Source organism: Cibotium barometz, chromosome 53 (genome assembly GCF_041138505.1).
Source record: "Cibotium barometz isolate CiBa-2024 chromosome 53, ASM4113850v1, whole genome shotgun sequence".
Lineage (NCBI taxonomy): Eukaryota > Viridiplantae > Streptophyta > Polypodiopsida > Cyatheales > Cibotiaceae > Cibotium > Cibotium barometz.
The window spans coordinates 19,180,078-19,198,308 of NC_141098.1; positions in this window are offsets into that span (position 1 = coordinate 19,180,078).

The following is an 18,231-nucleotide window of genomic DNA, read 5'->3' on the forward strand; positions in this document are numbered from 1 at the left end:
CAAGTTAAGCTCTATATTATGTGAAGATCTAATGTCCAAAGTGGAAATCTCAAATGAGTTTATATGTCAAAGATATTAGTATTTTATGGAATCCGTCCAAATTTAGGACAAGGTGTATACATTGACATTGTACCTAAGGAAATGAGGACTTTTGGCTATTTAATGCTTAATCAGATTATGCAACTATATTGCAAATTTTTCATGCGATGTTCCAACATAAGAACTTGAAAGGAAATTCCTGGTGGCTAACCCATGGGCCGGATGGGGTAGGCTAGAATAAGTAGAATTTTAATAATAAAATTGATTAATAGAAATATGCTTAGAATTCGAGTAGTTAAAATAAAATTGATTAATAGGAATACGCTTAGAATTTGAGTAGTTAAATAAAAGCCTGAAGACTTCTCAAATGAATAGATCAACGACGGTTGTGCCTGATTCCATTAGGAAAAAAGCGTTGACTTCTTCAAGATAAGTATATAATAGTTTTCCTTCTATCTGGTTTAATCAGATGAAGGTTAGTTAAGTCTCTTAACCCCGTTTTTAAAAAAAATCGTTAAGAAATTCAAAAAGGTAGAATCGTCCCCGTTTTTCGGGCAAGAAAAATTTTACCAGTTTCGGTTTCGGAATGATCACCAAATCAGTCTCGTGCATGCCCGAACATTTGAGGGCGAGGCCCCGAGTGGGAAACCCTACCCCGCAAGAGGAAGCTACTTCCGCTGCTACCAACCAGGAGTCCGGTGCGCAGATGGGGTAGTGGGATCTCATCACAGCTGGTATCCGAGCGCTGTTGTAAACTTTTGAAACAGCAGCATAAATTGCTTAAATTCTTTTTAAGTAAATCTGGAAAAAAAATGTTTTCACTTGCTAAGATTATGTTTGAAATGAATTCATAAATTGAATTGGATTTTTAGATGAATACCTAAAATCTGTCTAGCATTCTTGGGACTTTTCCAGAGTGAGGACATGATCGCCTTTGTATTTGAACATCTCATCAACTCTGCTACAACCCAAATAAGTAGAGTGAGACTTGCCCATCACTTTGAGGATCTATACTTTCCTGATCCAGTAGAGCATCGATATATGTGGTTCTTTGGTGGAGGAAGATGTATTAACATCAATACCAAGCAACGTCAGAGACTTAGGCAGGATATCTCGCTAGCCATGATTTTGATAAGGCTAGGAGTTGTTCATTATGTACAACTCTTTGATCATTCACCCCGGAATTTTAGAATTTCTTGCTGTATTTTTAGACTTCTTAGCCGCTTTATTCCTAGGAGTAGAATTATAGCACCTCTATCAGTGTTGATGAATCATATATATCATGGCATGTCTCCATCGCAGTTTCGCTTTTTTTATGCATACACGATTGAGGCAGTGACTTTTGGAGCCGAGATGCTCTATGTATATATCAAAAACTTTTGATAATAAATGACGTTTTGCAAAAGATTCTAAATTGTTTTCGTGGTTGTGAATTTTGGTTTAGTAAAATTATTAGAGTGAATCTTGTTCTTAGAATTATGATGGAATAATTATTGTTTAAGAAATAAATCTCAAAAATTAAATAATCATAATTTTGATTCCAAAGTTAGTTGACAAAAATCTCGTTTTGTCAAAAATCATGAGGGGCACGGCCCGTGCTGCTAGGCAACCGGATCCTCTTACGAATGATGAGTGAAGAGTTAGATCCGGACGTTCGTAAAGCCCTACACTAATCCCAACCTGGTCCATTTAAGGGTGAAGGGGAACAGTTAGGAGAAACTGTGGAAAAATGGATTGAGGCCACGGCAGAGTACTTTGATGTAATTGGTTACAATGAGAGGAGCAAGATGGCTCTCGCCATCTTAAAGATTATGGAAACGGCCAAGGTCATATGGAGGAACCATTGCGAGAAAAACCGTTTGATAGAAATACCCAGACCTGGTCAAATCTTAAAGCATACCTTAGGAAAAGGTTCTCTCCTTCGGGCTTCCTGGAAACCAAAATGAATGAATTCTTGGAATTAAAACAGGATAGCCAGACAATTGAAGAGTACCATCAGGCATTTGCCCTTCTCCTCAAATATTCTCCACTTTTGGATCAAGAGTAGCTGATGGTCAGATTCATTCGAGGAATGAACAAGCCATTGGATACTTTAGTGAAAAATGCCAAACCAGTCTCAATGACGGAAGTTGTCCGAATGGCAAAGGGCTTTCCCAAGGCATTTGTTGTCAAGGTCCCACCAAGGACTACACCCTCAAGCTTTAAAAGGTTCCAAACACCTGCAAGTGCTTCAAACTTTCCACCCCCAAAGAGGCAACAAGGCCCAATTCAGAATCAAGATGCTGGCAGATTCAGAAGTGAAGGGGGACCCTTTCCTCTCAGAACACTTTCTCAGGAGTCCACCTTTTTCAAGGATTCAAAGAGATGAGCTTAGAAGTGAGAACCGGTGTTTTGGATGTCAGGGTTTTGGTCACCAGCTGAAAGACTGCCCGACTCCTGCCATGTCAAGAGAATACGGAAGTCAAGGACCCAGAATGCAGAGACCAGTCCCTTCCCATCAGTCAACCATCTCATCAAAATAAGGGCAATCCCAGGAGGAATCTAGCTCAGTCATCTGCCTACAGAGTACTCTCAGAACGCCCTCCCACAGAATTGGGGTAACCAAAGAGAAAGAGTTCTGCCCTAGTCTGCAGTAGCCAGGGCGATTACAATAGCAGAAGTAGTGGAAGAGGAAAGAGGCCAGATTTATGCCGCAATTGAAAACCAAGGGCAAAACTGTCAATTCTTAGTCATCCATAATGGAACTAAGTATAACGATAAGTCATTCAAACTTTTGATTGATTCAGGGACAGTAGTACTCATTCATTTATTTTCCCTGGATGCTTGCATAAGCTAGTCTTGGATCAGAAAACAAGGAGACCTATGCAAGTTAAATTGGCCACCAATGGGAAGATCCTTTTCACTCACCACCATGAGAGACAGATCGTATTTAGTTCAATCTAGATGGGAATATAACTGACTGTCAGTTCGAAGTCTACCTTTGGGAGTTTTCAAGGGATCCTTGGAATGGATTGGCTCCACAAAAATCAAGCTGACATTCACTGTCACAATGGAACCATTTTCTTCCGTGACCTTCACGGAAACAAAGTTCAAGGAACCGAAAATTCAGGATCCCCAAGTCTACAATTAGTAAAAGCTTCTAAGTTACTGAAAGGACTTAGAAAGAAGCAGCTCATTTATGTTGTCAAAATGAATCCAGTAGACACAAAGTTAAAAGCTAAAGATCCAGATGGTTAAGTGAATATGATGATTTATTCCCAACAGAGTTAACAGAGATGCCTCCGATTCAGGAAGTAGATCATGTGATTAAATTGACCCCAGGAGCTCAGCCAGTAGCCCAGCACACGTATAGGGTTTGTAAGACCCAGTGTTTCACCCTTATTCTAACAGCTTAGGTAGCTGTTAGAATAAGGGTTTGTAAGACCCAGTGTTTCACCTTGGGAAGCACCAGTTCTCTTTCAGAAAAAGAAAGATGGAACGCTTAGACTCTGTGTGGACTACACAGGTCAATGTGACAGTTAAGAATAAGTATCCTATCCCCAGAATTGATGAGCTTCTGGACAGGCTAAGTGGAGCCCAGATCTTCACAAAGATATATCTCAAATCAGGGTATTATCAAATCAAGATTAATGAGCAAGATATCCCGAAGATAGCCATTAATGCTCGGTATGGGCACTATGAATTTACAGTCATGCCGTTTGGTTTGACAAATGCCCCAGCTACATTCAATCCCCTAATGCACGACATTCTCAGAGAATACTTGGATGATTTTGTTCTTGTTTTCTTTGATGATATTCTGATTTACTCAAAGAATGCAGCTAACCATGAAGCTCACATTCAAAAAGTTCTTGAGATTCTAAGGAAGCACCAACTCTTTGCAAAAAAGAGCAAATGCACTTTCTCTGTCCATGTTGAATATTTGGGCTTCCTAGTATCCAAAGACGGGATTTCCCTAGATTCCTCTAAAGTCCAAGCAATCATAAATTCGCCTAAACCTAAGACAGTGAAAGAAGTCACAGGATTCTTGGGACTAATTGGTTGGTATAGAAATTTTATACCGAAGTATGCTCTCATAGCTTCCCCCTGACTAATCTTCTCAAGAAGAATATACCGTTTCAATGGTTTGCTAGGTGTCAAAGTGCTTTTGATAAGCCAAAGGCTGCCTTGGTAACCAATCTCCATTGCAGTTTTATTTTTATATGCATACGCAATTGAGACATTGACTTTTGGAGCCGAGATGCTCTATTTATATATCAAAAACTCTTGATAATAAATGACGTTTTGCAAAAGATTCTAAATTGATTTTGTGGTTGTGAATTTTGGTTAGTAAAGTTATTAGAGTGAATCTTGTTCTTAAGAATTATGATGGAATAATTATTGTTTAAGAAATAAATCTCAAAAATTAAATAATCATAATTTTGATTCCAAAGTTAGTTGACAAAAATCTCCTTTTGTCAGATATCATGAGGGGCATGGCCCGTGCTAGGCAACCGGATCCTCTTACGAATGATGAAGAGTTAGATCCGGACGTTCATAAAAAAATACCTAGACCTGGTCAGATCTTAAAGCATACCTTAGGAAAATGTTCTATCCTCTGGGCTTCCTGGAAACCAAAATGAATGAATTCTTGGAATTAAAACATGATAGCCAAACAATTGAAGAGTACCATCAGGCATTTGCCCTTCTCCTCAAATATTCTCCGCTTTTGGATCAAGAGCAGCTGATGGTGAGATTCATTCGAGGAATGAACAAGCCATTGGATACTTTAGTGAAAAATGCCAAACTAGTCTCAATGGGACGGAAGTAGTCCGAATGGCAAAGGAATTTCCCAAGGCATTTGTTGTCAAGGTCCCACCAAGGACTACACCCTCAAGCTTTAAAAGGTTCCAAACGCCTGCAAGTGCTTCAAACTTTCCACCCCCAAAGAGGCAACAAGGCCCAATTTAGAATCAAGATGCTGGCAGATTCAAAAGTGAAGAGGGACCCCTTCCTCTTAGAACACTTTCTCAGGAGCCCACCTTTTTCTCAAGGATTCAAAGGGATGAGCTTAGAAGTGAGAGCCGGTGTTTTGGATGTTAGGGTTTTAGTCACCAGCAGAGCTGAAAGACTACCCGACTCCTGCCATGTCAAGAGGATAGGGAAGTCAAGGACCCAGAATGTAGAGATCAACCCCTTCCCATCAGTCAACCGTCTCGTCAAAATAAGGGCAATCCCAGGAGGAATCTAGCTCAGTCATCTCCGCCCCAGTCTGCAGGCAGCCAGGCCGGTTACAATAGCAGAAGTAGTGGAAGAGGAAAGAGGCTAGATTTATGCCGCAATTGAAAACCAAGGGCAAAATTGTCAATTCTCAGTCATCCATACTACAACTGAGTATAAGGGTAAGTCATTCAAACTTTTGATTGATTCAGGCACAGCAGTACTCATTCATTTATTTCCCTTGGATGCTTGCGTAAGCTAGTCTTGGATCAAAAAACAAGGAGACCTATGCAAGTTGAATTGGCCAGTGGGAAGATCCTTTTCACTCACCACCATGAGAGACAGATTGTATTTAGTTCAATCTAGATGGGAATATAACTGACTGTCAGTTCAAAGCCTACCTTTGAAACGGGATCCTTGGAATGGATTGGCTCCACAAAAATCAAGCTGACATTCACTATCACAATGGAACCATTTCCTTCCGTGACCTTCACGGAAACAAAGTTCAAGGAACCGAAAATTCAGGATCCCCAAGTCTACAATTAGTAAAAGCTTCTAAGTTACTGAAAGGACTTAGAAAGAAGCAGCTCATTTACGTTGTCAAAATGAATCTAGTAGACACAAAGTTAAAAGCTAAAGAACCAGAATGGTTAAGTGAATATGATGATTTATTCCCAACAGAGTTAACAGAGATGCCTCCGATTTGGGAAGTAGATCATGTGATTAAATTGACCCCCAGAGCTTAGCCAGTAGCCCAGCGCACGTATAGAATGCTAGTCCTTGAAGCCATTGAACTCAAGGAATAGCTTAGGTAGCTGTTAGAATAAGGGTTTGTAAGACCCAGTGTTTCACCTTGGGGAGCGCCAGTTCTCTTTCAGAAAAAGAAAGATGGAACGCTTAGACTCTATGTGGACTACACAGGTCTCAATCAGCTGACAGTTAAGAATAAGTATCCTATCCCCAGAATTGATGAGCTTCTGGGCAGGCTAAGTGGAGCCTAGATCTTCACAAAGATATATCTCAAATCAGGGTATTATCAAATCAGGATTAATGAGCAAGATATCTCGAGAAGCATTAATTTGAATGTCTTTTGAATACTATTGAAGTTCATTAATGTATTGTAATAAAGAAACACATAAATTTCCATTTATGCTTAATTTATAATGGTTTTTAAGCATTTCTGTCTCTCCCCCAAAGAATGGTCATTCCTATGACCTATTCTCAATTCAAATGAGGCTGAAGCATTTCTCTAATCTAAAAGTAATTTCTATGCTTGTCTAATTGGATGCCAAAATAATGGATTTTTAATACTTTTATGCTATTAAATTTATGGTAAAATTAAGAATCAATCCATAATTGGATAATGATCCAATTAGTGGTTATTCTAATCATATGAATAATACAAAACTTTATTCTTTCAAATATACTGTTTCAATGGTCTGCCAGGTGTGAGAGTGCTTTTGATAAGCTCAAGACTACCTTGGTAACCAATCCAAATGTAGGGAGGAGATAAATTGAAGAAATAACTAACAACCCCCCAAAAATGAGTAAATACTCACATAAGATAAAGAGTGGACTAAGGACCAAAGGAGATACTAAAAAATTAAATTTTTGACACCTCTCAGAGTGGGGATTCCCCCTCATGAAGGAGGCACCTATTTCACATGTGTGGTGGACTTTTAAACTCTCAAATAATAAGATATTTCATCTCTCCTCTCTCCTACTTCAAGTCTAGTTCCAAAAAGTAAGCTAAATTGACTCAAAAATGGTCAAAAATTGACCAAACTGATCTGGAAAATTCTAGAATCAGTTTGCTTGGTTAGAGGCTCACTTTTTCCTACAAATAGAAGCCTTTTCCTTTGTAAAAGCTTAATAGTGTTTATGCACTGTTACTCTACTCCTCCCCAGAGCCAAAAGATTGAATTCATTTGATAATTCACTTGTTTTTGACTAATTCCTCTACAAAGAATTGGTGGCCACTCTTGATCCAAACAAGAGTAGAATCCTCAATCCCTCAAGCTAAAGGAAAGCTCACAAAACTCCATGTAAGTTAGAAATTCTACTTTTTTTTAATTCTAATCTATGGTTTTTCTAGATTCTTGCTTTTTTTTATTGTGATTTTGGATGTTAAGCCTTAATGAAAAGGCTTCCCCCTTCTCTTCATTAAGAATTTCAGCCTTTCTTTATCCTAAAATGAGTAACAAATAAATTGACTTAATCTTTCTTATTGTTTACTCACTTGAAAGTGAGAATTGAGTAGAATAGAGTGTTTTACTTCAACTTGGACTTAAATTAAAGTGATATTTATAATGTTAAAATTGAGAAATGGTCAGCCATACAAAGGAGGTTATGGTAAAATTTTCTTAAAGTGGAAATAAGTTTTATCTCTATGTTATTCAAAAAGAATAATCCCCATCGTTTGTGCATTTTAAAAGGAATTCTTTTTAATTTAAACGTGTTATTCCTAATAAATTAATTTTTTACATAAATAGATGTATAAAAGAATTTTCTTTTCTATAAAAGTGTTATTTTCATTAGATTCAACTTCTATGCATAAAAAGATGCATATTGGATATTTTGTATTATTATAAAAGTGTTATTTTCATTAGATTCAATTTCTATGCATAGAAAGATGCATATTGGAGATTTTTTTTAAATTATAAGTGTTATTTTCATTAGATTCAATTTCTATGCATAGAAAGATGCATATTGGATATTTTTTTATTATAAAAGTGGTATTTTCATTAGATTCAATTTCTATGCATACAGAGATGCATATTGGATAATTTTTTATTATAAAAGCGTTTTTTTCATTATATTTAAATTCTATGCATAGAAAGATGCATATTGGATTTTTTTAAAAGTGTTATTTTCATTAGATTCAATTTCTATGCAAAGAAAGATGCATATTGGATATTTTTTTATTATAAAAGTGTTATTTTCATTATATTCAATTTCTAGGCATCGAAAGATGCATATTGGATATTTTGTTATTATAAAAGTGTTATTTTCATTAGATTCAATTTCTATGCATATAAAGATGCATATTGGATTTTTTTTATTATAAAAGTGTTATTGTCATAAGATTCAATTTCTATGCATAGAAAGATGCATATTGGATTTTTTTAATTATAAAAGTGTTATTTTCATTACATTTAAATTCTATGAATAGAAAGATGCATATTGGATTTTTTTAAAATAAAAGTGTTATTTTCATTAGATTCAATTTCTATGCATAGAAAGATGCATATTGGATATTTTTTTATTATAAAAGTGTTATTTTCATTAGATTCAATTTCTATGCATAGAAAGATGCATATTGGATATTTTGTTATTATAAAAGTGTTATTTTTATTAGATTCAATTTCTATGCATAGAAAGATGCATATTGGATTTTTTTAATTATAAAAGTGTTATTTTCATTAGATTCAATTTCTATGCATAGAAAGATGAATATTGGATATTTTTTATTATAAAAGTGTTATACCTATTAAATTGATTTTATACATAAATAGATGCATAAAAGGATTTTTTTAATGTAAAAGTGTTATTTTCATTGAAGTTGGATTTTATGCATAAATAGATGCATAAATAAATATTTATATCAAATTTAGAGTTCTTTTTGATTCTATGTTTAATTTTCCATGAATAATCGATAAATGAATAAGTAAATACACTGTGAGAGAAAATTGTATCGTTTCATATTCACACGGATGGTAATGAGAAAATTCAGAAAATCTATCGAAGTCTAAAATTTAGGTAAATTGATTAATTTTTTTTTCTCATAGGAATTCATGATTAGTTTAGAAAATCAGTTAAGTGAATATTCAATAAATGAAATTCAGTAAAATAGTAATTGCAATATCACCCCTCTTTTCGAGAAGAAAGGTAGTTCAGGAATAACCTTACCAGACTCGAACCCAGAATCATACTTTGACCAAGACCAAACTCTTCGTCAGTTTCAAGGAGACGATGTGACCAGTTCAAGAAAATACACTCAAATCACCCACCAAATCTGAAACTAAGTTGAGATCCTTTAAATTTATCCGAGGAATTGTGTTTGGAATCTAGACCTACGATCAAGAAGTCTTGGGATACGGATTTAAGATGTACTCATAATATTCAAAGAAAATCAAAACTGAAAACTTGCATAGAAACCCTGTTTTCTTAAAGGACTATCTTACGCCAGAATGCTGGAGGGAGCATTCGGTATATGTGTTTTTCTAAGGGAAGTGTTCAAAGGATAGCTCACACACCAAAGCCTGCCCAGGTCTTTGACCAGCCTTGGTATGGTTAAAATGGTGTGATTCCAGTACGATGGACGAGGGCCAACGAAGCAGTCCCTGAGTGAAGTGCTAGGACACCTAAGGAGGATCCTAGAGGGTTCTGACCAGGCAATACAAGGGCTCACGAGGTCGAGGACACCCATGCATATGTCGTGGTGGAAGATATTGTATGATGGACCAATGTTTATTGTAATCTATTACTGGATCTAATTTTGCTGACTAGCTAGTCTCAACAAAGGAGAGGAGAGTCCAGAGTGATACTGGTTTTGTTGAGAAACAAAGACTGGAAGGAAATTTTGAGTTATGACATCTGTAACCAATAATTGTTTATCAATGGATTGTTTTATAAGATAAAGTTTTAAAGAGGAGTGTGTGTGTATCTGTATTCTATAGCAAAAGTTAAGAAAGGCATTCAATTATGGGTGGGTGTGTTCTACCAATTCCAGTGGTTGGGCGATGGCTAATCCATGGGCCGGATGGGGTTAGGTTGGAATCAGTAGAGTTTTAATAATAAAATTGATAAATAGGAATACGCTTAGAATTAGAGTAGTTAAATAAAAGCCTGAAGACTTCTCAAATGAATAGATCAACAATTGTGCTTGATTCAGTTTTGTAATAGTTTTCCTTCTATCTGGTTTAATCAAATGAAGGTTTGTTTAGTTTCTTGACCCCATTTAAAAAAAAATCGTTAAGAAATTCAAAACGGTGGAATTATCCCCGTTTTTCGGGCAAGGGAAATTTCCCCGGTTTTGGTTTTGGAATAATCACCAGATTAGTCTCGTGCGCGGACATTCGAGGACGAGGCCCCGAGTGGGAAACCCTACCCCGCGCAAGAGGAAGCTACTTCCGCTCTGCTGCTACCAACCAGTGTGCAGAGGAGGCAGTGGGATCTCACAGTTGGTATCAGAGCCCTGTTGTAAACTTTTGAAACAGCAACAGAAATTGCTTAAATTTTTTTTAGTAAATCTGGGAAAAAATATTTTCACTTGCTAAGATTATGTTTGAAATGAATTCATAAATTGAATTGGATTTTTAGATGGATACCTGAAATCTATCTAGCATTCGTGGACTTTCCTAGAGTTAGGACATGATCGCCTTTGCATTCGAACATCTCATCAACTCCGCTACAACCCGAATAAGCAGAGTGACACTTGCCCGCCCGTCACTTTGAAGATCTATACTTTCCTGATCGTGTAGAGCGACGTCGGTATATGTGGTTCTCTAGAGAAAGATGTATTAACGTCAATACCAATCAACGTCAGAGCTTAAGGTAGAAAATCTCACTAGCCATGATTTTGATAAGGCTAGGAGTTGTTCATTATGTACAACTCTTTAGTCATTCACCTCGGAATTTTAGAATTTCTTGCCGTATTTTTAGACTTCTTAGCCGCTTTATTCCTATAGGAGTAGAATTATAGCACCTCTATCAGTGATGAATCGTATATATCATGGCATGTCTCCATTGTAGTTTTTCTTTTTTATGCGTACACGATTGAGGCAGTGACTTTTGGAGCCGAGATGCTCTATGTATATATCAAAAATGTTTGATAATAAATGACGTTTTGCAAAACATTCCAAATTGTTTTTGTGGTTGTGAATTTTGGTTAGTAAAATTATCAGAGTGAATCTTGTTTTTAAGAATTATGATGGAATAATTATTGTTTAAGAAATAAATCTTAAAAACTAAATAATCATAATTCTCATGCCAAAGTTAGTTGACAAAAATCTCGTTTTGTCAGAAATCATGAGGCGCGCGGCCCGTGCTTATGCAATCGGATCCTCTTACCGATGATGAAGAGTTAGATCCGGACATTCGTAAAGCCCTGCACCGATCCCAACCTGGTCCATTTAAGGGTGAAGGGGAATAGTTAGGAGAAACAGTGGGAAAATGGATTGAGGCCATGGAAGAGTACTTTGATGTAATCGGTTCCAATAAGAGGAGCAAGATGGCTCTCATTAGATTAAAGATTGTGGAAACGGCCAGGGTCGCATGGAGGAACCATTGCAAGACAAACCATCTTGATAGAAATACCCAAACCTGGTCAGATCTTAAAGCATGCCTTGGGAAAAGGTTCTATCCTCTGGGCTTCCTAGAAACCAAAATGAATGAATTCTTGGAATTAAAACAAGATAGCCGGACAACTGAAGAGTACCATCAGGCATTTGCCCTTCTCCTCAAATATTCTCCACTTTTGGATGAAGAGAAGCTCATGGCCAGATTCATTTGAGGAATGAACGAGCCATTGGATACTTTAGTGAAAAATGCCAAACTAGTCTCAATGGCGGAAGCTGTTAGAATGGCAATGGACTTTGCCAAGGCATTTGTTGTCAAGGTCCCACCAAGGCCTGTACCCTCAAGCTTTAAAAGGTTCCAAACCCAGGGAAGTGCTTCAAACTTTCCACCCCCAAAGAGGCAGCAAGGCCCAAGTCAGAATCAAGATGCTCGCAAATTCAAAAGTGAAGGGAGACCCTTGCCTCTCAGAATACTTTCTCAGGAGCCCCACCTTTTTCAAGAATTCAGAGGGATGAGCTCAGAAGTGAGAACCGGTGTTTTGGATGTCAGGGTTTTGGTCAAGAAGATAGGGAAGTCAAGGACCCAGAATGCAGAGACCAACCCCTTCCCATCAGTCAGTCTCATCAAAATAAGAGCAATCCCAGGAGGAATCTAGCTCGGTCATCTGCCTCTATACAGAGTAATCTCAGAACTCCCTCCCACAGAACTGGGGCAACCAAAGAGAAAGAGTTCTGTCCAAGTCTGCAGCAGGAGACAGGGCGGTTAGAATAGCAGAAGTAGTGGAAGAGGAAAGAGGCCACATTTATGTTGCAATTGAAAACCAAGGGCCAAACTGTCAATTCTCAGTCATCCATACTCCAACTGAGTATAAGGGTAAGTCATTCAAACTTTTGATTGATTCAGGCAGTACTAAGGTGTCAATAATGCATCCTCATCCATCGTACTAGAAGCACACCATTTAAACCATACCGAGGCTGGTCTCAAAGACGTGGGCAGGCTTTGTTGCATGAGCTGTTCTTTGAACACCTCCCGCCAGCTGTTACAACCGAGCTTCCCTTAGAAAAACACATATACCAAATTCTCCCTCTAGCATTCTGGCGTAAGACAGTCCTTTAAGAAAACAGGGTTTCTATGCAAGTTTTCAGTTTTGATTTTCTTTGAATATAATGAGTATATCTTAAATCCGTATCCCAAGACTTCTTGATCGTAGGTCTAAATTCCAAACAGAATTCCTCAAATTCTGTAACCTTGATCCTCATATAAATTTCAAGGATCTCACCTTAGTTTCAAATTTGGTGGGTGATTTGAGTGTATTTTCCTGAACTGGTCACATCGTCTTTCCTTGAAATTGACGAGAAGAGTTTGGTCTTGGTCAAAGTCTGATTCTAGGTTTGAGTCTGGTAAGGTTCTTTCTAAACTACCTTTCTCAAAAAGGGGGGTGACATTTCAATTACTATTTTATTGAATTTCATTTATTGAATATTCACTTAACCGATTTTCTAAACTAATCACACGAATTTCTATGAGGAATAAAATAAATTAATTTATCTAAATTTCTGAATTTGATAGATTTTCTAAATTTTCTCATTACCATCCAAGTGAATAAGAAACGATACAATTTTCTCTCATAGTGTATTTACTTATTCATTTATCGATTATTCTTGGAAATTAAACATAGAATCAAAGAGAACTCTAATTTTGATAAAAATATTTCTTTATGCATCTATTTATGCATAAAATCCAACTTCAATGGAAATAACACTTTTACATAAAAGAAAATCCTTTTATGCATCTATTTATGCATAAAATCAATTTAATAGGAATAACACTTTTATAATAAAAAATGTCCAATATGCATCTTTCTATGCATAAAAATTGAGTCTAATGAAAATAACACTTTTATAATAAAAAAATATCCAATATGCATCTTTCTATGCATAGAAATTGAATCTAATAAAAATAAAACTTTTATAATAAAAAATATCCAATATGCATCTTTCTATGCATAGAAATTAAATCTAATGAAAAAAACACCTAAAAAATCCAATATGCATCTTTCTATGCATAGAAATCGAATCTAATAAAAATAACACTTTTATAATAAATAATATCCAATTGCATCTTTCTATGCATAGAAATTGAATCTAATGAAAATAACACTTTTATAATTAAGAAAATATCCAATATACATCTTTCTATGCATAGAAATTGAATCTAATGGAAATAACACTTTTATAATAAAAAAATATCCAATATGCATCTTTCTATGCAAAGAAGTTGAATCTAATGAAAATAACACTTTTATATAAAAGAAAATCCTTTTATACATCTATTTATGCAAAAAAAATATCAATTTAATAGAAATAACACTTTGAATTTAAAAAGAATTCCTTTTAGAATGCACAAACGGTGGGGATTATTCTTTTTGAATAACATAAAGATAAAACTTACTTCCACAAAATTTAAGAAAATTTTACCATAACCTCCTTTGTATAGCTGACCAATTCTCAATTTTTACATTATAAATATCACTTTAATTTAAATCCAGGTTGAAGTAAAACACTCTAATCTACTCAATTCTCACTTTCAAGTGAGTAAACAATAAGAAAGATTAAGTCAATTTATTTGTTACTCATTTTAGGATAAAGAAAGGATGAAATTCTTAATGAAGAGAAGGGGGAAGCCTTTTCATTAAGGCTTAGCATCCAAAATCACATTAAAAAGCAAGAATTCAGAAAAACCGTAGATTAGAATTAAAAAAAAGTAGAATTTCTAACTTACATGAAGTTTTGTGAGCTTTCCAACTATTAAGCTTTTACAAAGGGGAAGGCTTCTATTTATAGGAAAAAGTGAGCCTCTTACCAAGCAAATTGATTCTAGAATTTTTCAGATCAGTTTGGTCAACTTTTTACCATTTTTGGGTTAGTTCAACTTACTTTTTGGAACTAGACTTGAATTAGGAGAGAGGAGAGATAAAATATCTCATTATGAGAGTTGAAAAGTCCACCACACATGTGAAATAGGCGCCTCCTTCATGAGGAGTAATCCCCACTTTGAGGTGTCAAAAACTCATTTTTTAAGTATTTCCTTTGGTCCTTAGTCCACTCTTCATCTTATGTGAGTATTTACTCATTTTTTGGGGGGTTATTCTTTATTTCTTCAATTTATCTCCTCCCTACATTTGGATTGGTTACCAAGGCAATCTTGAGCTTATCAAAAGCACTCTCACACACCTGGCAGACTATTGAAACGGTATATTCTTCTTGGGAATATTAGTCAGGGGGGGGGGAAGCTATGAGAGCATACTTAGGTATAAAAATTCTATACCAACCAGTTAGTCCCAAGAATCCTCTGACTTCTTTCACTATCTTAGGTTCAGGCCAATCCATGACTGCTTGGACTTTAGCGAAATCTCGAGAAATCACGTCTTTGGATACTAGGAAGCCCAAGTATTTAACATGGTCAGCAGAGAAAGTGAATTTTTTCTTTTTTGCAAAGATTTGGTTCTTCCTTAGAATCTCAAGAACTTTTCAGACGTGAGCTTCATGGGGTCAACTGCATTCTTTGAGTAAATCAGAATATCATCACAGAAAACAAGAACAAAATCATCCAAGTATTCTGTGAGAATATCCTGCATTAGGCAATTGAATGTAGCTGGGGCATTTGTCAAACCAAATGGCATGACTGTAAATTCATAGTGCCCATACCGAGCATTAATGGCTGTCTTTGGGATATCTTGCTCATTATTCCTGATCTGATAATACCATGATTTGAGACCTATCTTTGTGAAGATTTGGGCTCCACTTAGCCTATCAAGAAGCTCATCAATTCTAAGGATAGGATACTTATTCTTAATTGTGCTGATTGAGACCTCTATAGTCCACACAGAGTCTTAGCATTACATCTTTCTTTTTCTGAAAGAGAACTGGCGCTTTCCAAGGTTAAACACTGGGTCTTACAAACCCTTGTTCTAACACTAGCTGCCTAAGTTGTTCCTTGAGTTCAATGGCTTCAGGGACTGGCATTTTGTACGTGCGTTGGGTGGCTGAGCTCCAGGGGTCAATTCTATCACATGATCTACTTCCCAAATTGGAGGCATCTCTGTTAACTCTGGTGGGAATAAATCATCATATTCACTTAACCATTCTAGTTCTTTAGCTTTTAACTTTGTGTCTACTGGATTAATTTTGACAACGTAAATGAGCTGCTTCTTTCTAAGTCCTTTCAGTAACTTAGAAGCTTTTACTAATTGCAGACTTGGGGATCCTGAATTTTTGATTCTTTGAACTTTGTTTCCGTGAAGGTCATGGAAGGAAATGGCTCCATTGTGGACAATGAATGTCAGCTTGATTTTTGTGGAGCCAATTTATTCCAAGGATCCTGTCGAAAACTCCCAAAGGTAGGACTTTGAACTGACAGTCAGATATATTCCCATCTAGATTGAACTCAATACAATCTATCTCATGGTGAGTGAAAAGGATCTTCCCACTAGCCAATTCAACTTGCATAGGTCTCTCTATTTTCTGATCTAAGACTAGCTTACGCAAGCATCCAGGCAAAATAAATGAATGAGTACTGCCTGAATCAATCAAAAGTTTGAATGACTTACCCTTATACTCAAATGGAGTATGGAAGACTGAGATTGATGGTTTGGCCCTTGGATTTCAATTGCGGCATAAGTCTCACCTCTTTTCTCTTCCACTACTTTTGCTATTATAACCGCTTTGGTAGCTATGTAGACTAGGGCAGAACTCTTTCTCTTTGGTTACCCCAGTTCTGGGAGGGAGTTCTGAGATTACTCTGTACGCGGCAAATGGATGAGCTAGATTCCTCCTGGGATTGCCCTTATTTTGACAAGACGGTTGACTGACGAGAAGGGACTGGTCTCTGTATTCTGGGTCCTTGACTTCCCTATCCTCTTGACATGGCAGGAGGAGAGACTTAGGTAGAATATCTCGCTAGCCATGACTTTGATAAGGCTAGGAGTTGTTCATTATGTACAACTCTTTAATCATTCACCCTGGAATTTTAGAGTTTCCTATCGTATTTTTAGACTTCTTAGCTGCTTTATTCCTGGGAGTAGAATTACAGCACCTCTATCAGTGAATGAATTGTATATATCATGGCATGTCTCCATCGTAGTTTTGCTTTTTTATGCATATGCGATTGAAGCAGTGACTTTTGGAGCTGTGATGCTCTATGTATATATTAAAAACTTTTGATAATAAATAACGTTTTGCAAAAGATTCCAAATTGTTTTCGTGGTTGTGAATTTTGGTTAGTAAAATTATCATAGTGAATCTTGTTTTTAAGAATTATGATGGAATAATTATTATTTAAGAAATAAATCACAAAAATTAAATAATCATAATTCTGCTGCCAAAGTTAGTTGACAAAAATCTCGTTTTGTTAAAAATCATGAGGCGCTCGGCCCGTGCTAGGCAACCGGATCCTCTTACTGATGATGAAGAGTTAGATCCAGACATTGGTAAAGCCCTGCACCGATCTCAACCTGGTCCATTTAAGGGTGAAGGGGAACAGTTAGGAGAAACAGTGGAAAAATGGATTGAGGCCATGGAATAGTACTTTGATGTAACCGATTTACAATGAGAGGAGCCAGATGGCTCTCGCTAGATTAAAGATTGTGGAAACGGCCAGGGTCGCATGGAGGAACCATTGCGAGACAAACCGTCTCGACTGAAATACCCAGACCTGGTCAGATCTTAAAGCATACCTTAGGAAAAGGTTCTGTCCTCCAGGCATCCTGGAAACCAAAATGAATGAATTCTTGGAATTAAAATAGGATAGCCGGACAATTGAAGCATGTAATCAGGCATTTGCCCTTCTCCTTGAATATTCTCCACTTTTGGATGAAGAGAAGCTGATGGCCAGATTTATTCGAGGAATGAACGAGCCATTGGATACTTTAGTGAAAAATGCCAAACTAGTCTCAATGGCGGAAGCTGTCGGAATGGCAAAGGACTTTGCCAAGGCATTTGTTGTCAAGATCCCACCAAGGCCTCCACCCTCAAGCTTTAAAAGGTTCCAAACCCCGGGAAGTGCTTCAAACTTTCCACCCCCAAGGGGCCCAAGTCAGAATCAAGATGCTGGCAGATTTAGAAGTGAAGGGAGACCCTTCCCTCTCAGAACACTTTCTCAGGAGCCCCACCTTTTTCAAGGATTCAGAGGGATGAGCTCAGAAGTGAGAACCCATGTTTTGGATATCAGGGTTTTGGTCACCAATTGAAAGACTGCCTGACTCTTGCCATGTCAAGAGGATAGGGAAGTCAAGGACCCAGAATGCATAGACCAGCCCTTTCCCATCAGTCAAATCAGGGTCCATCTTGTCAAAATAAGGGCAATCCCAGGAGAAATCTAGCTTAGCCATCTGCCTCTATACAGAGTAATCTCAGAACTCCCACCCACAGAACTGGGGTAACCAAAGAGAAAGAGTTCCACCCCAGTCTTCTACACCAGCAACCAGAGCGGTTATAATAGCAAAAGTAGTGGAAGAGGAAAGAGGCCAGATTTATGCCACAATTGAAAACCAAGGGCCAAACTATCAATTCTCAGTCATCCATACTCCAACTGTGTATAAGGGTAAGGCATTCAAACTTTTGATTGATTCAGACAGTACTCATTCATTTATTTCCTCTAGATGCTTGCGTAAGCTAGTCTTAGATCAGAAAATAGGGA